The 25880-nt window shown below is 41.2% G+C and overlaps 1 pseudogene; it reads right to left on the bottom strand.

Annotated features, from left to right (window-relative positions):
* The window catches only part of LOC149153365 (DNA replication licensing factor MCM4-like), a 51373-nt pseudogene extending 25957 nt beyond the window's left edge, over window positions 1-25416 (bottom strand).
* Between the last annotated feature and the right edge of the window lie 464 nt (window positions 25417-25880).

Here is a 25880-nt window from a genome sequence, read left to right as displayed (position 1 = left end):
CCTTCGTGAATGATTCATGATGACATTCAGTTTTGAGGATGGGTTCGACAGCATTGATGAGGCACTACAGGAGATGAAAGCAGCCATCTTTAGGATACCGCAGGATCCTTTAGACCTAATTCAGCCTAAATGGGCTACTCAGATGAGTCATGTGCTTGAATGTTATAATGAAACTACTGAAGATGAGGACGAAGATCCATGGAAGATTAACATTCCATAAATAGAATGCCACCGCAAGGTTCAAGGACCGCAGATTGAGAACCCTAATATAATCGTGCCAGTGAAAACAAAACAAGTGAACATTGGTACGCAGGCAGAACCCAAATTCGTGAAGATTGGAGACTATAGGGACGATGCGACGATGGATAAGGTTGCTAAATTGCTCCATGAATACCAGGACTTATTCCCTACCAAGTTTACAGATCTGAAAGGAATAATTGAAGACCTAGGAGTGATGAAGATCACGTTAAAACTAGACACGAAGCCAGTTAAGTAGAGGCCTTATCGCCTCAATTTGAAATACAAGGAGAAGGTCCTCTCAGAGCTAGACAAGATACTCGTGGCAGGCATCATTGAGCCTATGGAAGTATCTGATTGGGTAAGCCCTATGGTAGTGCAATAGAAAAAGCAGAAGGATGAGATTAGGATATGCGTGGATCTCAGAAAACTAAATGATGCTTGTGTGCATGATCCTTTCTCGACTATGTTCACGGATGAAGTGTTGGACAATGTAGATGGCCAAGAAGCATATTCCTTCACTGATGGGTTCTCTGGGCACCACCAAATCAAAATTGCGTCGGAAGATAGGAGCAAGACAACCTTCGCGACTGAGTGGGGTTGTTTTTAATACATCGTAATGTCGTTTGTATTGAAGAATGCGCCCGTAATCTTTTCACGCGTGGTTGTTGCGGCATGTAAGGAATTTATTCATAAGTTCCTAGAGGTATATTTTGATGACTAGACTATATTTGGGTTGGTTAAGCGTCACGTAGCAAGCTTGCGCCTAATGTTGGATACCTGTTGAAGATACGAGATCGCGCTCAATCTCAAGAAGTGTCTATTTTATGTTCCTTTTGAGAACCTATTGGGGCATGTGGTTTGCAGAAAAGGGTTGATGGTAGACCCCAGGAAGATCGTGGTGATACTGAACTTGGAAGCATCGAGGAGTGTGAAATATTTGCGCACTACTCTGGGACATACAGGATATTACAGAAAGTTTATCAAAGGCTATGTCCAGATCACCGCGCTGATGGAAAATTTTTGAAGAAGGATGTCACGTTTTGCTAGAACGATGACTGTAAGAAAAGCTTGGATATATTGAAAGAAAATATGGTTACCACGCTGATTCTAATCTTCCCCGACTGGAAGAAATAGTTTCATGTACATGTTGACGTGTCATGTATAGCACCGGGGGTAGTACTAACACAAGATGGAGGCAAAGGCTTGGACCATCCTATCACGTTCACAATTACCACAGATTATCCAAAGCAGAGAAGAACTATTCTACCACTAAATGCGAGGGACTAGTTATGGTGTATGTGCTCTAGAAGTATCAGCACTACTTGCTAGGAGGCTATTTTAAAATGTATATGGATCACTCCACGCTGAAGTACCTAGTCAATAAGCCTATGTTGGGGGGGAAAATCTACAGATGTCTCTCATTGTTCTAAGTGTACGATTTTGAAGTTGTTGTGAAGCCTGGATGATTGAATGTGGGACCAGATCATCTGTAGCGCATCAAAACAAGGGAGGAACCTACTAACTTGGAAGAAGGATTGCCTGATGCGTAGCTATTTGCAGTACGTGTCACAAATGGTAATTTTGAGGATATAATACACTTCCTAACAACAGGAACTGCACCGGAAGGATACTCTGTACATCAAAAGAAGGAATTAGTGGTGTGCGCGACAGATTTCTCTGTCATTGCTGGGCATATATAAAAGATGTTGACTGATGAGATATTGTGACAGTATGTACCTAAGTTTGAATGAAGCAGCATCCTCATGAATGCTCATGGAGGCGTCACGGGAGGACATTATACAGGGAGAGCAACCGCACAGAATATTCTACGCACAGGGTTGTGGTGGCCAACCCTTCATCAGGATTCAAAATCATATTGCAAGGCATGTGATGTATGTCAAAGAATAGGCAAGCCATCGCGGAGGGATGAAATGCCTTTGAATCCACAAATGACATTGCAATATTTCGAGAAGTGGGCAATAGATTTTGTAGGACACATTTAGCCACAAGTGAAGACAGGGGCAAGGTACATTATCACTGCAACGGAGTATTTGACTCATTAGGCAGAAGCGCAACCAGTGAAGGATTGCAGAGGGGTGACGGCCGTGAAGTTCCTATTTGAGCATGTACTGACATGATTTGGATGTCCAAGGATCTTAATGAGTGATCATGGTACACACTTCCTGAGTGAGACGATCTACGCACTAATAGAGGAATTTTAGGTATATCACCAGAAAATCACACCTTATCTCCCACAGGCTAATAGGACAGTGGAGGCATTCAATAAAGTGCTTGAAAATGCACTAACCAAGGTTTTCAATTCTCATCGCAGTGATTGGGACCTACGCATACCTGCAGTATTGTGGGCTTATTAAACAACATGCAAAAAGCTGACGAGACAAACCCCTTTTAGGCTTATCTATGGTGTGGAAGCCATAATGCCTATGTAATACATCATGCCTAGTCTGAGCATAACAGTGCTCACAAGTATGACAAATCACAAATCCCTGGAAGAGAGGCTCGCAAAGCTGGATGAGCTCGAAGAAGAAAGATTTTTGGCTTGGTTTCACCAACATGTCCAAAAGCAGCGTGAAAAGCCATGGCATGATCGACATATCAAGCTACACACATTTAAGGTAAATGATCTGGTTTTGTTGTATGATAGTAAGTTTGATAAATTCCCCTGAAATTTCAGGATGCACTGGTTAGGGCCTTATGTTATTAAGAAGATTACCAACGGAGGAGCAGTACAGCTCATTAAGTTAAATGGAGAAACCTCCCCAGGAAGGGTGAATGGAAGTCACTTGAAGCCATACACCAGCGGTCCGGCCATGTGACTAAATGAAAGTAGCATAGTCTTAGCGCTCCAGGCAGTTGAAAGGAGGAGCGAGACTATAAACTACACTGCCCGGGTTGGGGAGCTGCATGATTTTAGGGTTGCGCAAAAGCCAATTGTACCCTTTCACGAAGGTACTAAAGGGTGGAACAGAGGGCTAAGAAACCTGCGTGGAGGCAAGTATAACTGAAATAAACTGACATCACAACCATCTATGGGTGCAAAAATTTGGTTCCAGCATCCCCCCATACTGCTTCAGGTGAGACTTCAGTCCACGCTCCGTGGGTTGATGCCAAAAGGGTGAGGGATGTCACCGCAAAGGCCCTCCAATAGTTTGAAGAGCAACAGCAATTGGTATTAGCGGCTCTCCAGATAGAGCTATAGGAGTTGTGAGCTCGCACTCCACAAGCTGGCACAGTGTCCACCAGCTTCGCAATCGGCACTTCAACTGCCACAGAGATGTTGCGGAGAAAGGTGACCAACGCGATAATGCTACCAGATGGGGCACTTACTACAAAAAATGAGGCCAACAGGCCCACGGTCAGTAGCCTGAAAGGGATAGGATTGAATATGGTCGTGCTCCCTCGAGAGATGCTCCACCTCTTGCAAGATGGAGTCACTACAGAACTTAGGGCCCGGGAGAGTCACGCTCTGCAGGTGATGAGTGATCAATGCATCAATATCGAGCAGTTGGGCCTGCAGCGCAACGAGGCAGTGGAAAAGAATAAGAAAATCATGTAGGTATTGGAGGAAGCCTGCGAAATGGTCTCAAAGTTAGACATTAAGGCAGAAGAATCAATTGAGGCGCTCGTCTGCAAGTTGGCCACAGGGGTGCGCGGCACTCCAATAGAGATGGCTAGGATTCAGCTGGAGCTAAACCTGTAGATCGCAGAATTACAGTTGAGGGCTCAGCCTTCAACTCCACCAGAAGTCAGGGAACAGTGTGCCACCACTGTTACAGTAGCCATAGCGACGGTCGACGATGCAGTAGCAGACTGCACGTGACTTTTTGAACAGTCATTTGAGGTCCTGACCACCCTACAGGAGGACCTGAATGTAGAGCGCCTAGAGACAGAGGTGCGTGAGCTACAACAAAGATATGATGAGGTCAAAGGGACCGCACAGACAAGCACCCTTACACAGAGGCTCACACGGATAAAAGAGGCAAAGGCGCTTAAGGAACAGGTGGATGTCGCTCGACACCTACAGCCATGGATAGATGAGGCATATATGATCATATCTTCCATTGAAGGAAATCTCGTGACACTACAGGCGACTCAGCAGAAGATTCACGGTGGCAATTCAGTGGCAGTCATCGAGTATAAAGTGGAAGAAGTCCAGCAGGCAGCCGCTCAGTGCGCTGTCGAGGTTGTGGTCATCCAAACAGAGCTGGGAGGTCTTCTTTCTAAGATCTTCATTCCTGAAGAGTGACTCGAGGGAACGTCATGATGTTTGTGTTGGGAGCCTGTTAGGTGCAGGATCCCACAAGGATAGTTTTGGGGCTAAAAGCCCATATTTTGGTGAAATTTTGTAATCACAGTGTAAATACACCGCATTTTGTGGTTGTGGAGTGCGTAGGTGTTAAAGAGTCATAGGGTTGTCCGCCCTTATTTTGGAAATGTAATGTCGATTGTAAAAGATCTACCCATGGTCCGCAGACCATGGGATTGTGTAAATAGAGCTAAGCTTTAAGTAGTTTGATAGCAAGAATAGAAGATAGACACATGAAGATATGATGTATGAGAGATAGCTCTGAGGTAGAAGTCTAAGTTTGGGTCGTAGTGTAGAAATTCTGAGTGTAGATTAATCTGATAATGCAATATAACTAAAGCAAAATACTTTAATCTACTTCTACAACCAATTAGCGGAAGCTTAAAATATTTGAGCAATATCAAGCAAAACACATATAACCAGAAGAAGAATCAATGCACATGAAACACATAAGAATACTCAGGGGAAAGCCTCAGCTAAAAACCCCACTATCTATATTATCATACAAGGTGGAAATACATCAGAATTATACAAAGCCTTAGCTCTTAGAGCTAGCCAGCTCTCAATACAATCCTCCTGGATGCTCACAAGCAAACAAGGCTTCTCACAAACCTTCTCCTCTGACCTCCAAGCCTCCTATTTCCTTGCGCTGTTTCTCCTGGGTGATCCTCATGTTACCAAGTGTAACATTGATCTCACACCCTGTAAAACTGCGCAATCCTCAAGGAACCTTCCCTTGACTGCATGGATGAGTTTCCTTTTTAGGAAAACACATGCAACTAATAATAACATGTCCTTGACATTTAGCTCAACTAGGTCTTTCTCTGAATAGACATGCATGAGTTTCTGATGAGAGAATCTTCAGTTATCTGGAGTACACTAGTTGGATGCATGCATGCATTAACTGACTAAACTCAAAATTAATTACTCAAACAGTTTGGAACTAATTTAACTAGACTTAACTCAAACTGAGCTAACTAATTACAACTCAAATATAACTCAATCTTATCTCCTTAATTAAGGGATAATCTTCTTAATTTAAGGGATAACTATTGCATGACTTCAGAAACACTTCTAACTTGAATTTCTCCAACTAATTAACTCAAGATGAATTAATTAATTATTTTTCAATCAGTTGGTGAGACTAAATTCGAATTTTAATTCAAGGGAAAATTAAAATTGGAATATTCTGGATTCTATTTTTAACATTTCTTGTTGCTATTTTCAACACTCCCTCTCAACAAGAAATGAATTCAACTCGATCCCGATCCTGAACCTTTGGAATGTTCTGCATGCAACACTTCTCTCTAGTGTTTTTTCTCTAGTAATCTCCAGAAACAAAAAACATCCAACCTGAATCAGAATGATGCCTATGTCATCAAAGTCTCTGACTGCTATTGCCTCTGTCGACTGAAAACTCTGCGCTTCTGTTGACTCAGCCTTTATGCATTGTTTTTAATCCTTCTCTACGCTCTTCAGTATCTGACTGCTCTAGCCTCTGTCACTTTGATCTCTGACTGCATCAATCCTACTAGTTCCTCCCGCTACTATGTACTTTGGGCTTTCGTAGCAAGGTACGATCCATGAGATAAAACCTCTCAATGGACCCTACCCAATTTCAGCCTTCTTGAGACTGTCACTTCACATCGCCCCACCTCACACTTGGAGGTATGGCTGCATGTGATCCCTCTACCCACTTGGCTCAAAATTTTCCCCTACTAGAGGTCTCTGCATGAGTGGATGCCTCCACTCGGTCTCCTCTTAGCATCTCCAATTGTGGCTCCTCCATAATTGTTTGATACTTCTTCTGGGGCTACATGTTGAGAGGTAATTTACTCTCCCTCTCAACCACCAAGTCTCTAACATTTGCCTTGCTCCTCAAGGCTTTGTATGCATCTTGAACCTCAAGAGCATATAGGTTCTTAACTCATGAACCGATCTGTTTCACCTGTCCTGTGGTGATGTGTCTAAGGAAAACCTTTCCCTTACTGAAGACAACATTGTAACATTTGTCCTCCAACATCGCGATCGACACCAAATTCTTCTTTAGTCCAGGCACATACTTCACATATGTCAAGGTGATAAGAGCTCCATATTCCCTTTGAAAAGCAACCATTCCCACTCCTAAAACATTATACCTTTCATCGTCACCCATCTCTATGCGCATCATGAGGTCTTTCTCCTCCAAGGTACTGAATAAACTTTTATCGCCGATCATGTGGAATGAGGCTCCACTGTCAAGATACCAACCACAACCCATTATGGATGACACCATGCATGCGATGAGGGTGAAGTCCATTTCAAATTGAGAGGCTAATGCCTCACCTTCTAATCCTTCTGAGGATCCCTTCTTGGACTTCTTCGATGGGTAAGTAGTTGCATAATGACCCATCTCATGACAATTAAAGCATCTCACTTTAGACTTGTCACCCTTCTTCCCTCCATGAGAAGAATTCGATTTGGAATGAGAATCCTTCTCCTTCCATTTCCTTGCCTTACTTGCTAGGGCTAGATTTTCTTCATCATCCTTAGATGAAGAACCATCTCGTGTGCTCCTCCTGATCTCCTCCTACATGAGATCTGACCATATTCATTCCCAATCCGGCAGATTCTCCCTTCCATTCACAAAGTCCTCGTAGCTATTCTAGCTCTTTGGAAGGCCAAGGAGAGCGAGGCTCACCATATCATCATCGGCAGTAGTTATTCCCACACTGCTAAGCTCATCTCTGCAAGTGGTGAGCTTGTTCAAATATGTGTAAATAGTATCGTTGTTCTCCATCTTGATTCTTCGAATCTTGTCCTTGAGCGCCAATTTCCTCTGGTCGCTACTGTTCTGGTATAGGTCCTTCAATGTCTTCCACATTGAATATGCAGTATCCTTCCCATGGAGACTCGAGATAATATGGTCTCGAACTCCCTCAAGGATGATCCATCTCGCCCTCGCCACACACTTCTTCCATTCAGCCAACTCTTGTGCATTAGTTGAAACTGGCTTTGGGATTTCTTGATCAATGAAATCCTTCAAGAGGTTGTCTTCTAATACAGCCTCCATGTGATCTTTCCATGCTATGTAATTCGAGCTTCCATCCAAGGCATACTCGAGTCTCAAGCCATTGAATTCCATTGGCCAATCTTGAAGTATGATAATAATTCGATTTTACACCTGCAACCCTGAACTTCAAACTTCGAATTCTCTTCTCAGAATACTGTTCACATCTCTGATAACCTTTGCTCCGATACCATGTAGAAATATTGAATGTAGATTAATCTGATAATGCAATATAACTAAAGCAAAATAATTTAATCTACTTCTACAATCAATTAGCGGAAGCTTAAAATATTTGAGCAATATCAAGCGAAACACATATAACCAAAAGAAGAATCAATGCAAATGAGACATAGAAGAATACTCAGGGGAAGGCCTCAGCTAAAAACCCCACTATTTGTATTATCATACAAGGTGGAAATACATCAAAATTATACAAAGCCTTAGCTCTCACAGCTAGCCAGCTCTCAGTACAATCCTCCTGGATGCTCACAGGCAAACAAGGCTTCTCACAAACCTTCTCCTCTACCCTCCAAGCCTCCTGTTTCCTTGCGCTATTTCTCCTGGGTGATCGTCCTCTTACCAAGTGTAACACTGATCTCTCACACTGATCTCACACCCTGTAAAACTGCGCAATCCTCAAGGAACCTTCCCTTGACTGCATGGATGAGTTTCCTTTATAGGAAAACACATGCAAATGATAGTAACATGTCCTTGACATTTAGCTCAACTGGATCTTTCTCTAAATAGACATGCATGAGTTTCTGATGAGAGAATCTTCAGTTATCTGGAGTACACTAGTTGGATGCATGCATTCATTAACTGACTGAACTCACAATTAGTTCCTTAAACAGTTTCGAACTAATTTAACTGGACTTAACTTAGTAAACTGAGCTAACTAATTACAATTCAAATATAACTCAATCTTATCTCCTTAATTAAGGGATAATATCCTTAATTTAAGGGCTAACTGTTGCATGACTTTAGAAAGACAGCTAACTTGAATTTCTCCAACTAATTAACTCAAGATGAATTAATTAATTATTTTTCAAGCAGCTAGTGAGACTGTTAAGTTATGGTATGTTCTATGCTTATAACAGTTTACTTCTTTTTCTTATTATATTCCACCGATTAGCAATCACATGTACATAAAGTAAAGTGCAGATAGAACATTAAACGATCGACAGAAAACAAGCCAAGACAAGAGACACAAGATGTGGCGGCTAGCCAGGGACAAACCCCACAATGTGTGGGGAAACCCTTTGATCAAATCTTCTTTTATCTTCAATAATTCAGCAGAGAGAAATAGTACAATAAATCTGATTCATATCAGCAGTAGCAAACCCTAGATCAGTGGCATCAGCATTAGCGGCTTCATTATCAAACTAGGGCAGACCATATCTCACAAATCGACAGTCGGATTGACTTCATTCCACCACCAAAAGTTTCGGCTTCCAGAGGAAGTTCAGATGAACCTACAGCGCAGTTCAGATGAGGAGATCTTCTAGGCCACGCAAGTCAATCTTTACTTCTGCAGTTGCAGCTTCAGTTTCAGCAGTTTCCGGCTTCAAACTAGGGCAGTCGATATGTTGCAAACCGTTCGTCGGATTGACTTCATTCCACCACCAAAAGTTGTGGCTTTCAAAGGAGGTTCAGATGAACCTACAGCGAAGTTCCAAAGAGGAGATCTTATAGGCCACGCAAGTCAATCTTTACTTCTGCAGTTGCAGCTTCAAATTCAACAGCTTCCGGCTTCACATGTGTGAGAGAGAGAGAGACCCATTTCAGCGCAGTAGAGAAGAAACTCATATCTGCGCAGTAGAGAGAGAGAGAGATGTGATGAGATGAGTGAGTCCAAATGAGGAAAAGTCCTCTTATATTTATACACAACGTTGGTGGGTGAATAGATGTGACTGTTGGGCTTCTGAGCCTACATGAGTTGTAGGTTGGCTCGATAATAATTCCATAATCAAAATAAATTCATATCTCCATGAATACTTATCGGAATTGGATGATCTTTATATCAATCCTACACCTCTCGACGAGAGGAATCTAATAAAAATATTATTAGCCATGAATAAGATGACCCACATGAAGTTTTGCCTTGGTTTCCAATTTTAACACTCCCTCTCAACCATGGAGAACTTCAACTGCAATCTGTCTATCGGTCGTTACTATTCATCCATCAAATGCACTGCCTTGTACAGCCTGACCCTTGCCCTGCTCTGCTCTATTTTGTCTGTTCTGCTTTGTCTTGTTCTACCCTGCACTAATCTGTACTGTTTTGTTCTGTTCTACTCTGCTCTTGCATTATTCTGTTCTACTCTACTTTTGTCCGAATTATGAAGAAGAAGAAATGATCGAGGATGTATCATACTAACTCAAAGTCAGTCTCAGAGTATGTACTACTGGTCCCAGACCAGTCTCAACCAACCCAAAGTCAGCGTCATAGTGAGTACAACTCCAATGGTCCCAGACCAATATCATCCTCCACTGACTCAAACTCAGTCTCAGAGTATGTACCACTGATCCCAGACCAGTCTCAACCGACCCGAAGTCAGCATCATAGTATGGTACAACTCCTACCACTGGTCCCAGACCAGTATCATTGATCTCAGATCAATGGAGGTCATCCTAGCGTAGGGAGTATGGTAGTTACAACGATGCGTCCATCGGTACTACTATGGTCCCTAACTTCATTTCCCTGCTCATTGATTAGATGAGAGGTACTTCCCATGAGTCCCAGACTGCATGGGTAGGATGCCTCGACGGGAGAACTAATCAATCCTGTCCTCACAGGAGAACACATCAATCCTGCTACAATTGCCATGGAGAACACATCAATCCAGGCCTCACAGGAGAACACATCAATCCTGCTACAATTGCCATGGAGAACACATCAATCCAGGCCGCCATGGAGAACACATCAATCCTGCTACAATTGCCATGGAGAACACATCAATCTAGGCCGCCATGGAGAACACATCAATCCAGGCCTCACAGGAGAACACATCAATCTTGCTACAATCGCCATGGAGAACACATCAATCCAGGCCTCACAGGAGAACTAATCATCCTGCTACACAGGAGAGCGAATCATCCTATTCCACAAGAGAGCGAATCATCTTGTCCCACAAGAGAGCGAATCATCTTGTTCCAGTGTGCACCACCAGGGGAGGGTGAGTCACCCTGTGGTCGTATGTTGCTCCAGTAATAACCGCAAGCCCTTAGAGCTCCCAGAGCTCAATGTATGCAACATGCAGGACCCTTGTACAAGGGTTTCTTACCGACTCCAAGTCGTTTGGGAAAATCACAGATTAGATCTTTCCTCGGGGCTTTGACAAGGTGTATCAACCTGTACATCATCTTAATGCGATGGAGCCTCCTTGCTCATCAACTTACCATATCCAAGATGATGTCTATCTGCTCGAGCAATCGACAAATACGAGATTCCTCAATAATCGAATCCCACCTCTGGTTGTTATAGAGAATCACAGTGGTATCCAATGTAAATCCAAACAGCTCACTGAAGAGCTTTCGCACCAGACTACCTCACACGAGGTTATGCTAGCAACAATATATCCTGCTTCGGCGGTGCTCAAAGCCACCGACTTCTGCTTCCTGCTTATCCAGGATATCGAAGCAGATCCCAAGGTGAAACAGCACCCAGAAGTGCTCTTACGGTCCACCACACTGCCTGTCCAATCAACATCTGTATATCCAAGTAGTCTCACATCTCCGGCAGTGTATCTTAATCCATGAGAGATTGTGTCCTGAAGACATCTCAGAAAATTCCAGGCATCAATCCAGTGAGGCTCAACCAAATATGAGCTCACAATGCTAACTGTAAAAAATATGTTCGGACGGAGGTTCACCAAGAACATCAATGCGAATGAGTTTATGAAACTCAGAGGCATTTCCCAAATCTGGTCCGACATCACTACCATATAACTTCTAAAAGTTAAGATCCTCGAGGTAGTCACAAGCTTGCAGTCCATCATACCAAATCTTTCCAATATCTTTACCACATATTTCCCTTGAGATAGGAAAATTTCCCTTGGCTTCTGCCATACTTCAAGTCCTTGGTCCTTCATTTCAAATTCAGAAGCCATCTCCCTCTTACATTTGTGAATGAGAGGGTCTGCACCTGATAGAAAGAGGTCATCCACATACAATAACAGTATGAGAGGCTTGTCATCTTCAACCTTAAAGTAAAGGTTAGGATCGGCTTCACTTCTAGTGAATCCTAGCTTCATCAAGTAGCTATCGATCCTCTCATACCATGCTCGGGGTGCTTGCTTCAGCCCATAGAGAGCTTTCCTCAACCTGCATACATGAGATTTTCGATCATAAATCTCAAATCCTTCGGGTTGCTCCACGTAGACCTCTTCTTTGATCGAGCCATGCAAGAACGTTGTCTTGACATCCATCTGATGTAGGTTCCATCCTTGTGAAGCGGCAAGGGCTATGATCGAGCGGATGGTCGTATATCTGGCAACATGTGCAAATATCTCATCATAGTCTATACCTTCCTTTTGGGAGAAACCTCGAGCAACAAAACAAGCCTTATACTTTTCCGTGCTTCCATCTGCTGCATGCTTTATCTTGTAAAGCCATTTTGAAGTAACAATTGTCTTGTCCAGGGTCTGGGAACTACTTCCCAGACATCATTCTCCATAATAGACTCATATTCTACGGTCATAGCATCCTTCCATACTTGATGCTTGACGGCATCTGAGAATGACGAAGGCTCATTTTGTATGATCATGCTCATGATGGTCAGGTATCCTTGATACCTATTAAGTTTCTTACTTTGACGGAAGGTTCCTCAGGGTGCAGCATGTCCTTTAGCATCATCAAGTATCCCCCTAAGCCATGAAGGCCTCTTCCTAGAAGAGGAAGGCTCATGTGGATGAGAATCTATCAGATCCATGGGTTCTTCTACATCAGGCATTGATTCATCATCCTTTTCTTTCGGTTCCCTGGTGTTGGCTTCTTGAGAGCTCCTCAAAGTCGAAAGATTGTTCACCTTGCAGTGAACTTTTCTTTAGGAGTCTTGGAACCCAATGCTTGATGAGGGCAACAATTTTGTACATATACGACGGTGATTGTAGTTTCAGCCCATAGAAACATCAGAAGTCTTTGATCATGTAGCATGGCCCAGACATCTTCCATCATAGTGCGGTTCTTCCTTCCCACCACACCATTCTGCTCAGGAGTATGTGGTGTAGTAGTCTCCCTCTTAATGCCAACCTCAGGTATGCCTAAGTGAACCAATTGTAATATATCAGAGGTCTTGCTTTGGCTTGAGGGGAATGGTCCCCTTTTTAGCTTTCCTTCGGCACATCCTGGACATACACCTTCATTCTCTATTCAGAATTCGGGCATCCCTATCACCATTTGTCTTACACCGAGTATAGCTTTATAATGAAGGGGGAAAACCTCTAATGCCAAAGTTCGGACTGAAGAGATGTGTCATAAGACATGACACCTAGCAGACTTCCATCGACCTGATATAATGAATCAACACTAAACCCAAGAGTAAAGGCATCTTTAACATTATTTTTCCATATACATACCTTGCCATCACTGAAGGTTACCTTGTAGCCTTTGTCTTTCGTTCCTGAGATGGACACTAGGTTCTTTTGAGGTCAGGTGCATTTAATACATCCTAGAATTTCTGGCCTTCTTGAATGCTTGTCCTCTTCCTTGATTCCCAGCTCTCCTCTTACCTTTGCTGTTGAATTTTTCATTCCTTTGATTGCCATCAGAGGGATTTTGATCATCGTCCTAGAGTGAGTCCTTTCTATCAGGGCACTCCCTTGCATAGTGACTTGCTTTATCGCAAATGTAACATCGTCATTTTCTTCTAGCCTTAGGTCCAGCCTTTCCTTTTGATTTAGTCCCCGAATTATTTCTTTTCTTTGCATGAAAAGAAAAGGCAGCAGGAGGACCTTTAGGCATGGGCATTTCTTACACTTCTTCCCTTGTTTCTTCTTGAATGCATCTAGCCATTAATTCCTCGAAACCAGGAATTACATTATAGTTCAGAAGAGTAGTCCTGAACACATACCATTCAGATGGTAATCCTTCAAGAGTTGTGAGTGCCATTTCTCTGTTAGTAATAGTTTCCCCAATAGATAGGAGATCATTCTTGATCTCGGTGATTCTTAAGAAGTATGCTTGCATACTTTCATCTTTACCCTTCTTGATTTCCCTCAGCTTATTTCTAAGAAACAAAACTTGACTTGCATCATTAACTTTAAATAAACTCACCAGTCTGTCGTAGATTTCCTTGGAGATGTCTAGATCAGAGATGTAGGCCACCAAGCGCTTTTCGATAGAGTCCCGGATGATCTTGTTTGTTTTGACTTCTCCATTTTTCCATTTGTTTCAGGCAGCAGCAGATGCATTTGATGAAGGCTCAACAATATTACCTCTTACATGGTCCAGCACTCCTTGATCTTCAAGGGTTAGATCGATAGACATCTTTCATCTGTGATAGTCAGCTTTCTCACGGAGCTTGTCTTTGGTAGGAAAGAGTGTTGAGGACCCCATAGTTCTTTTAGGATAGCCTTGCCAATCTTCTCTTCAATGATTTCTCTTGCTCTTGCTCGGGCTTTGTCTTCACCTCAGCTCCGATACCATGTTAAGTTATGGTATGTTCTATGCTTATAACAGTTTACTTCTTTTTCTTATTATATTCCACCGATTAGCAATCACATGTACATAAAGTAAAGTGCAGATAGAACATTAAACGATCGACAGAAAACAAGCCAAGACAAGAGACACAAGATGTGGCGGCTAGCCAGGGACAAACCCCACAATGTGTGGGGAAACCCTTTGATCAAATATTCTTTTATCTTCAATAATTCAACAGAGAGAAATAGTACAATAAATTTGATTCATATCAGCAGTAGCAAACCCTAGATCAGTGGCATCAGCATTAGCGGCTTCATTATCAAGCTAGGGCAGACCATATCTCACAAACCGACAGTTGGATTGACTTCATTCCACCACCAAAAGTTTTGGCTTCCAGAGGAGGTTCATATGAACCTACAGCGCAGTTCAGATGAGGAGATCTTCTAGGCCACGCAAGTCAATCTTTACTTCTACAGTTGCAGCTTCAGTTTCAGCAGTTTCCGGCTTCAAACTAGGGCAGTCGATATCTTGCAAACCGTTCGTCAGATTGACTTCATTCCACCACCAAAAGTTGCGGCTTTCAAAGGAGGTTTAGATGAACCTACAGCGCAGTTCCAAAGAGGAGATCTTCTAGGCCACGCAAGTCAATCTTTACTTCTGCAGTTGCAGCTTCAAATTCAACAGCTTCCGACTTCACATGTGAGAGAGAGAGAGACCCATTTCAGCGCAGTAGAGAAGAGACTCATATATGCGCAGTAGAGAGAGAGAGAGAGATGTGATGAGATGAGTGAGTCCAAATGAGGAAAAGTCCTCTTATATTTATACACTACGTTGGTGGGTGAATAGATGCGACTGTTGGGCTTCTGAGCCTACATGAGTTGTAGGTCGGCTTGATAATCATTCCATAATCAAAATAAATTCATATCTCCATGAATACTTATCGGAATTGGATGATCTTTATATCAATCCTACACCTCTCGACGAGAGGAATCTAATAAAAATATTATTAGCCATGAATAAGATGACCCACATGAAGTTTTTCCCTGGTTGCCAATTTTAACAGGGACTAAATTTGAATTTTAGATCACAATTTTAATTCAAGGACAAATTAAAATTGGAATATTCTGGATTCTATTTTTAGCAATTCTTGTTGCTATTTTCAACACGTAGCGTAGGTAGAAGCCCTGCAACTGAGCCCACAAAGGCCTAGGGTAGAAACCCACAGCTGAGTGCGTGGACCCCTGCAGCTGAGTGCGCAGGGTGGGTCGAGTCTGTAATTGTTCAGAATTATCAATAAAGAGAAGCATTCTACAATTTCTGCATCTTTATTTCCTGGTTATGCATCTTGTTATGTTGGGTATGAATTTCACTTATAATGCTTATATGATGCGCGAATGTATGTAAATGTGTTGGTTAAGTGAACACAAGTAAGAACATCTATTTACGCAAAGCTAACTAAGATCAGTTAATAAGATAAGTAAGACACTTAGCCTAGTTTGGGAGATATCGCAGTTCGCTGCCCTAGCAGCACGAAAGTCCCTGAGCTGCAGGTTAGGGCTGCACGAAAGCCAATTGTACCCTTTCGCAAAGGTACTGAAGGGTGGAAAAAGGGCTAAGCAGCCTGCATGAATGCAGGTATCACCAGGATAAACTGACATCACAACCATGTCTGGGTGTGGAAACTTGGTTCCAGCATCCCCCCATACTACTTCGAGTGAGACGTCAGTCCACGCTCCGCTGGCTGATGCCGAAAGGGCCAGTAGTGTAGGGATTTGTTTTGCTAACTAATGTTGAACCTAGGTCAAGCCCCCTCAAGTCATCAACCATGTAGGTGGACAACTCCCTTGTGCACGGTGACAAACCTATCATACAGTCTCTGCATGACTGTCTCAAGAGCCGCTACTTCAGCAAGTATGGCCATCTTCATCTCTGATCTAGTGGATCTTGTTGATTGTTCCTCTCTCTTCTTGGTTCCTTGCAACTCCTTAGTGTTGGAAATAATACTGAGAAGGGGGGTGAATCAGTATTATCAGGTCAATTATTTTTCATTTCACAATCAGATTTGTATACGCTACTTCAGTTAGTAAAAACCGCGTATGTACGCAACTGCAGTTAAGGAAACTAGCGTATAACCAGTAGACTTGTAATTTAAATTATTCTTCAGATGTTGATCATTAATCTGTGCATCAAACCATATAAACAGTAACCAGGAACAGTAAAACAGAACAAGTAGTCACACATAAGAACACAAGATATAAGGTGGAAACCCAATGTGGGTGAAAACCACCTGCTGCAATTCGTCTCTATCTTCTTTTAATTAGAAACTTCTTTTTACAATGTTTCTGTACTGGTGCAATCTTATACTAGTATGCAGGCTGCTACCTGCAAAAGGCTACAACCTTCTCTCATTCTCCAGCTTCTCCTGGAAGGGAGTTACAACCCCCTTAGCTCTTGTACTAGATGAGGTACTAGTACGTAGGTGCTGACCTACAGAAGGCTACAACCTTCTCTTTTCTTCCACGGACCACGTTTCATAAATTTTTAGACTGGATCCATGAATTACATCAATCAAACATCAAGTATATCTACATCAACCAATCTCCTTTGTACAAACCAATACTAAATCAACTAATCACTTCTCAGAAAGCTATAACCAGAATACAGTAACAATAACCAGAACCAATCTTGAACCCAGAACACTGCAACAATAAACAGAAGTAGCTAAAACATATTTCATGAGATGTACGCTACTTCAATATGCAAACTTGCATGCATACGCTGATGTATTAAGGCCAACCTATGTATACATTGTTTTGAATTAACGAACCAATGTGTATACACGCCTCTGTTGTGTTGAACCTGCGTACAGATATATAAAAGATAATTCACCCTTTTCACTTATTCAGACATCAGTTATACCCAGATTATTAGATTTATAGATCAAGTCATGCGCCAAATATAACATATCAAAATCACACAAAGATACTACTATTCAAGCCTTAAGATCTTGACCCATCAATAGAACCTATCCTTCTTCTAGTGCTCAAGTTCCTCCTTGATTCAGATCCAGCTATGCACCATTACCCATTGACCAGTATTCTAGATCTTGCTCTTCATCAGATATTCAATGCTTGAGTGAATGCCTTTGCCTAATGATCTCCTTCCCCTTTTATAGTCTTAGGCCTTACTCAATACCATGGTCCAAAACCACTTAGAACCAATACTTGGGGTGCAATACCTAGGTTCATTACTTTGGACGAGATACCATGGTCCAAAACCATAGGTCCAAATACCATGGACTAAAATAAATTTTCCCACATGTACGCGCTTTTCCATGCATGAAAGTTCGTGCATATGCATACGTGACTTTGTATCATCAATCCCGCATGTATACGCGACTTGGTTAAGAGGAACCTACGTATATCTCTTTTTCCTTCATTTTGAGAGCCTGAACTGTGATTTGTCATTTGAGTGAGTTGCCATCAAGGACAACACCTGTGTCATAATGCCAACAATCTCCCCCTTTGGACTTGATGGCAACCCCAAGTCACTCAAAGTCATTCTCCCCCTTTTTCATCAAGGGCAAAGGGTTATGCTCCCCCTGAGTACATGTTGAATTCTCCGCTCTGCTATGTTGTCCATGCTCCCCCTGACTGTAGGCAAGGTCTACAAAAAGATGTTCTACAAGAAGAAACATGACTTTATACATCATAAATGACCTTCCTATCACCAAAGACTCTATACATACATCCATCTCCCAACCAAGTGGGGATACACCAATATTGAGTCATCCACCCAACCAAGTGGGGATACACCAAAAGTTTACACATGATAAAACAAGAATATTACATCATCCATCCCAGGCATAGTGGGGAAACCAACATAGGTCGTTACATGACCTTGATAATAAAAGAAATACATGACATAGAGACTAAATATCTAAGACAAGACTATGATAGTCATCAGCAACTAGCAGCATTTGTCAATCATCATTCAGACCGACAACCATGATCTCCCTCTGCACCTGTTCCACCTGAAACAAAAACAGCTGTGAAATTGAACCAAGATCTTCTAAGATAATGCCAACAATGCATTATTAGAAGTATATGCTCCCCCTGAACCTGTGCCAGATGGTCTCTGTCAGACCCATATCAGACTCTTTTCATCCTGAGTCTGGCCCCACTGTTTTTCTTCAAACCAACATATACACGACTGTATCCATAGAAACTCGCGTACAACCACTTTTCTCTTAAACAGATAATTTCAACAACAAGATGATGCATCAACTACTCCCAGCTTCTGTCTGAGGTATTCAAATGTCTCCCTGGGCAGTGGTTTGGTGAGTATATCAGCAACTTGTTCTTTGGAGGGGACATACTCCAATTTGACCTTTTGTTCAAGCACTTGTTCCCGGAGAAAATGATATTTGATAGGTATGTGCTTGGTCTTTGAATGCATGACTGGATTCTTTGAAATACTGATTGCACTTGTATTATCACAAAAAATGGAGATAGGTGGAGTACAAGTGATTTGAATGTCTTGCAATGTTTGCATCATCCAAAGGAGTTGTGTGCAGCAAGATGCAGCAGCCACATATTCTGCTTCAACTGTAGATAATGCAATTGAACTTTGTTTCTTACTGAACCAAGATACTAATCTAGAACCCATAAAGAATGCACCACCACTAGTGCTTTTTCTGTCATCCACGCTTCCTGCCCAATCTGCATCTGTATATGCATGAAGTGTGAGATCTGTATCTCTAGGATACCATAAGCCATAGTTTTGAGTTCCTTGAAGATACTTGAAAATTCTCTTAACTGCCTGAAGATGAGTTTCCTTTGGATTTTCCTGAAATCTTCCAACTATTCCCATTTCATGCATGATGTCTAGTCGAGTACCTGCTAGATAGAGAAGACTACCAATCATGGATCTCTAGGTTGGTTGATGTACTGCTTCTAATTCATCATTTGCACTGAGGTTGCATCCTGTTACCATAGGGGTACATACTGGTTTTGAATCCTCCATCCCATATTTCTTCAAGATCTGCTTGAGGTACTTGGTTTGTGATAGAAAAATATCGTCTTTGTTTTGTTGGACTTGTAAACCAAGAAAATATGTGAGCTCCCCAAGTAGGGACATTTCAAATTCTTTTTGCATCACCAAGGCAAAGTTTTGTCTCATGTCTTCTTCATTTCTACCAAAGATGATATCATCAACATACACAACAAGTATTAGCAACTTATGATTGTCAATTTTTATATATAGATTGCTATCTGTTGATCCTTTTGTAAAACCTTGTTGATGGAGGTACTTATCCAAACGATAATACCAAGCCCTTGGAGCCTGTTTAAGGCCATAGAAAGCCTTTTTGAGTCTGCATACAAGTTTTGGATCATTTCCGAGGATAAACCCATCTAGTTGCTCAATATACACTTCTTCTTTCAAGTCTCCATTCAAAAAGGCAGATTTCACATCCATTTGATATACGTTGAACTTCTAAAAGCTAGAAAGAGCAAGAAACATTCTTATTGCTTCAAGTTTGGCAACTGGTGCAAAAGTTTCTTCAAAGTCTATACCTTCTTGTTGAGCATACCCTTTACAAACAAGTCTGGCCTTGTTTCTAATAACATCTCCATTTTCATTCAGCTTGTTTTTGAATATCCATTTTGTCCCTATGACATTCTTGTCATTTGGTCTAGGAACCAACTCCCAAGTGTTATTCTTTTCAATCTACTCAAGTTCTTCATTCATGGCCTTGACCCAGCATTCATATTTGCATGCTTCACTTACATTTCATGGTTCAATGGAGGATAGCAATGCTAGATAGCTTGAAGCTTCTAAAATAGTTCTTCTTGTTTGAACACCTGCCTCTTTCTGCCCCAAAATTTGAGTTTCTGGATGATTCTTTTGGACGTACCTAGATGGAGTCTTTTCTTCTACCCTTATCTGTTCTTCTGGTGCCTCATAGGTTTCTTCTTCATCATTAGTCTGATTTGATGTTGAAGGATAGTCCTCATCATCTTCGAAATCTTTGGATTTTACCTGCCTTGGATTGTTTCCTGCTTCATCAACCACCACATCAATACTTTCAACAATTTTTCCAAGTCTTTTATTGTAACACTTATATCCTTTACTTCGGGAAGAGTAACCAAGAAGAATGCCTTCATCTGCTCTAGGTTCAAACTTGCCAAGGTTTTCATCAGTCCTTTTGATGTAACATTTGCTTCCAAAGATTTTGAAGTATTTGACCGTAGGAGTCTTACCATACCACAGTTCATGAGGAGTTTGAGTGTTGTTCACCCGAACATTTGTTTTGTTGAGAATGGTAACGACAACAAATGCAGCTTCACCCCAGAAAGTTGCAGGATTTCTAGACTCATCAAGCATAGCACGAGCCATTTGTTGAACCGTTCTGTTTATCCTTTCCACTACTCCATTTTGCTGAGGAGTCCTTGTAGTAGAGAATTCTCTTCTTATTCCATGTTCTTCACAAAAACTAAAAAATTCATCCGAGGTAAATTCCCCTCCTCGATCAAACCTGAGGCATTTGATTCTGCGATCTGATTCATTTTCAACCAAGGCTTTGAAAGCTTTGAAATTTTCGAAGGCTTCATCTTTATGCTTCAGAAGTCCTATCCAACACATCCTAGAAAAGTCGTCAATGAACAATATAAAGTACTCCTCCCCACGAGGTGACTTTTTCCTTGATGGACCACATAAATCAGTATGGACAAGTTCAAGTGGCCTACTAGCTGATCCTTCCTTCTCAGGGAAATTAGTTCTAGTTTGCTTACCAAACTGACATGATTTGCATATTGTATTGTCTGGAATTCTGATGTCAGGGAGATCACGAACCACCTGATATTTGCATGCTTTCCTTATCTGGGAGAAGATTAGATGCCCCAACCTTCTGTGCCATAGCCATTGTTCATCATTCTTGCTTAGATAGCATTATTGTTGTCCTCCCTTGAGTATGTATAAGTTATTTGTAATTCTTATGCCTTTGATCACTGTTTCTCCTATATCAAGCTCATGAACAATACATCCATTTGATCGAAATATTACCTCATTTCCTTGATCACACATTTGACTAACACTCAATAGATTATGCTTTAAGCCATCAACATACATAACATTTCCATCTTTGACCTTTTCTTTCAAAAGAACAGAACCTTTACCTTTTATGAGTGCAGGGGTGTCATTTCCAAATGAGACCTTCCTTTCTTTTTCTAAGGCACTATATGACTGAAGTTTTTCTTTATCACCTGTCATATGTTTCAAGCATCCACTATCGATGTACCACTGATTTTCCTGCCCTTCCGCATATAAGGCTATACCACATCTTTCTGGTTGCGGTTCTTTCTTTCTCCATGTTTTGGGACTCAATGAAGCTTGCTCCTTCTGAGTTGTTTGCCAAAACCTACTCCTGCATTCAGAATCTTCATGACTGAAGTTGTTACAAATAGAAAATTCTATTTCATTTTCAAGAGCAAAAAAGTTATTGTAGGTCCTTTTCATGATCCCAGTCATACTCCTTTGTTTTTGAGCTTCTCTAGTCATGATGGTCTTGTAGGCAACACATTGAGCAGATTTGTGTCCAAAGTTATGACAAGAGAAACATTGGCCATTGAAGAAATTCCTATGATTATCAAACCTACCAACCAAATGATTGTAGTTTCCAATGACATCCATTCTTGAGGCAAATTGAGAATGATTTACCTGCGGTTGGTTGTAGCTTTTGTTCATCCTTGAAGTATATTTCCCCCGATTTACTTGGTGATCTTTGTTGATTCTTGAAGTAAATTGTCCCTGATTTACCTGGTGATCTGCATTATGCCTTTTTTTTCGATTTTCAACCTGTTCACTTCTCCTTGCTGCATCAAGATAACTTTTGGAGGTGGATGGCTTCTGTGCTTGAGATGCTTCTTCAGTATATCCAAGACCTATCTTGATTAGAGGAGAACACTGCACTTTGATAATCTCATCTAAAGTTTCAGATCCTTTAGCAAATCTAAGATTAAGAGTTTTTGTTTTCTCAATGTCTTTTCTAAGTCCCACAATTTCACATTCTAACTTTTCATTGTGTTTATCCCTTTCAGCAAGTTGAAATGTCAGAGTATCTATATTCATATTCTTTTCTTCTAAACAAATTTTAAGTTTAGAAATTTCTTCATAAAGCCCTTCTTCATCTATAGCATCCAAGAAATCATCATCTTCAAAAGCCATCAAAAGTCTATAATCATTACATTGTTCATCTTCATCACTATTTGAAAATCCATCATTGTCTTCATGTGTATAATAGCTCTTCTTACTTACATTTTGTTTTCTATTCCACCTAACTGGTTCCTTACCTTTGTCAAGCTTATCTTTATGAGAACACTTGGCTGCATAGTGACTGACTCTTCCACAAGCAAAGCATTTAAAAGTTAGCTTACCTCTGAATCTTCCAGAACCTCATTGAAGGCTCTTGACAAAGTTTGATTCTTGCTCTTCTTCTAAAATATGTCCTGACTCATTGTATTCTCCTTTTCCTGAGGCTTTGAATGTAGATTCTCTCATGTTTGATGGTCCCCCTTTTCTCATTTCAAAAGCAGTTAGGATTCCGTGCAACTGTGACATGGTAATGCTCTGTAGATTCTGCTTTTCTTCTATGGCAGAAACTTTTGATTCAAACTTAGAAGACAAAGATCTTAGAACCTTTTCAACCAAAGTAACTTCTTTTATCTCTTCACCCAAGTTTTTCATACGATTAACAATCTCATCTATACGTAAGAAATAATTAGCCACACTTTCATCATTGTGCATTCTGAGATTTTCATATTGAATTCTGAGAGTTTGTAGTTTTGCACGTTTTACCTGATCGTCTCCTTCATAGCTCAGAACGATCTTGTCCCATATTGAGCTGCATAACCTTGACGAATTCTGATTGAGATAAACTCCCTAATAGAGTATTGACAGCCTTTGCATTTGTTTCATACTGCTTCTTACCAGCCGTATCTGTAGGAGTTGCTGATGGAAATGTGTATCCTGTTTCCACGATATCCCAAACTTTTGTACCAAGATATTGAAGATACGTTGTGATTCTTACCTTCCAATAGACGAAGTTGCTTCCATCAAAGATTGGTGCCCTGATAGATGCCTCCTTTTCGTAGTTGCTCATGACAATAGATCTTCCTTCAAGTGATCAAGCTTCTTCTGAAGGACCTGCTCTAATATCAATTGTTGGAAGTAATACTAAAAGGGGAGGGTGAATCAGTATTATCAGGTCAATTATTTTTCATTTCACAATCATATTTGTATACGCTACTTCAGTTAGTCAAAACCGCATATGTACGCAACTGCAGTTAAGGAAACCAACATATAACCAGCAGACTTGTAATTTAAATTATTCTTCAGATGTTGATCATTAATTTGTGCATCAAACCATATAAACAGTAACTAGGAACAGTAAAACAGAACAAGTAGTCACACATAAGAACACAAGATATAAGGTGGAAACCCAATGTGGGTGAAAACCACCTACTGCAATTCGTCTCTATCTTCTTTTAATTAGAAACTTCTTTTTACAATGTTTCTGTACTGGTGCAGTCTTATACCAGTATGTAGGCTACTACCTGCAGAAGGCTACAACCTTCTCTCGTTCTCCAGCTTCTCCTGGAAGGGAGCTACAACCCCCTTAGCTCTTGTACTAGCTAAGGTACTAGTACATAGGTGCTGACCTACAGAAGGCTACAACCTTCTCTTTTCTTCCAGGGACCACGTTTCATAAATTTTTAGACTGGATCCATGAATAACATCAATCAAACATCAAGTATATCTGCATCAACCAATCTCCTTTGTACAAACCAATACTGAATCAACCAATCACTTCTCAGAAAGATGTAACCAGAATACAGTAACAATAACCAGAACCAATCCTGAACCTAGAACACTGCAATAATAAACAAAAGTATCTAAAACATATTTCATGAGACGTACGCTACTTCAATATGCAGAACCTGCATGCATACGCTGATGTATTAAGGCCAACCTGCATATACGCTGTTTTGAATTAATGAACCAGCATGTATATGTGCCTCTGCTGTGCCGAACCTGTGTACATATCTATAAAATATAATTTACCCTTTTCACTTATTTAGACATCAGTTATACCCAGATTATTAGATTTATAGATCAAGTCATGCACCAAATATAACAGATCAAAATCACACAAAGATACTACTATTCAAGCCTTAAGATCTTGACCCATCAATAGAACTTATCCTTCTTCTAGCGCTCAAGTTCCTCCTTGATTCAGATCCAGCTATGCACCATTACCCAATGACCAGTATTCTAGATCTTGCTCTTCATCAGATATTCAATGCTTGAGTGAATGCCTTTGCCTAATGATCTGCTTCCCCTTTTACAGTCTTAGGCCTTACTCAATACCATGGTCCAAAACCACTTAGAACCAATACTTGGGGCGCAATACCTGGGTTCAATACTTTGGACGAGATACCATGGTCCAAAACCATAGGTCCTAATACCAAGGACCAAATACCATGGACTAAAATAAATTTTCCCACATGTACATGCTTTTTTGTGCATGAAAGTGCATGCATACGCATACGCAACTTTGTATCATCAATCCCGCGTGTATACGCAACTTAGTTAAGAGGAACCTGCGTATATCTCTTTTTCCTTCATTTTGAGAGCCTAAACTGTGATATGTCATTTGAGTGAGTTGCCATCAAGGACAACAATTGTGTCATAGCGCCAAACCTGTGTCATAATGCCAACACTTAGCCATGCACTCATTTTCTGCTATCAATAACCTAACACTTGAGCACGTGGCTTCGGCATATGTCCTTGTAGCATCAGCGAAGGCAGCTGGATGTCTCCATACATCTGACATAATCACCCATTCCTCCAAGTGCATAGGTGATGCATGCTCATCCGAGGTACGTGCTCTACGTTCTTGTACAACTCTGTGTTGCAACTCATCAAAGGCTATGTTTTACATCTCTATTCTTGGATGGTCCGCAAGGAGAATGGTATCACCTTGTTCACTTGGGGCTTGCTCTGTTGTTGGAGCTGCTAAAGCCTGTGGAGTGACAGCATTTCCTTTTGGCATGAGGCCTGTATCCTGATCCTGTTTGGGATGCTCCACCTTCATGTCCATCTATTCTACTATCTATTCATCTTGTAGAGCAAGTTCATGTTCCTGTGATTTCTTACCTTATTCCTCATATGATTCTAGTTGAGAGTCTTCAACTTGTATTGGTGCAGTTTGTGTTGTCTATACTCCTTGAACTTCCTCCTATTCCTATTCCTATTCTTGTTCATTCTCATGTTGTGATTCCTTCTCTCTTCTGCACAACTCTTGTTCTTCACTGAGATTTTGTTGGACTTCCTGCAATATCCTCTCAATATCTTCCATCCTTCGCTTTTCTCTCTTTCTTTGTGTTATCCTCCTGCCCCGCTGATGCCTCTTCGTGTCTATCTCCAAAGCTACCTTTTCCACAAATGGGTCTTCCTTAAACTTGTAGCTTTACTCAATCTCTATGCCTTCAGCAATCTTCCTCTTTCCTTTTTCTTGCATAGGTTTTTTGCTTGTTATTCCTTTTGTCATTGCTCCCTGTGGTG

Source organism: Pinus tabuliformis, chromosome 9, assembly GCF_031772625.1.
Source record: "Pinus tabuliformis cultivar Carrire ecotype Pingquan chromosome 9, CPIR1, whole genome shotgun sequence".
NCBI lineage: Eukaryota > Viridiplantae > Streptophyta > Pinopsida > Pinales > Pinaceae > Pinus > Pinus tabuliformis.
The sequence above is the reverse complement of the archived record's forward strand: the minus strand, read 5'-3'. Positions and strand labels throughout refer to the sequence as shown.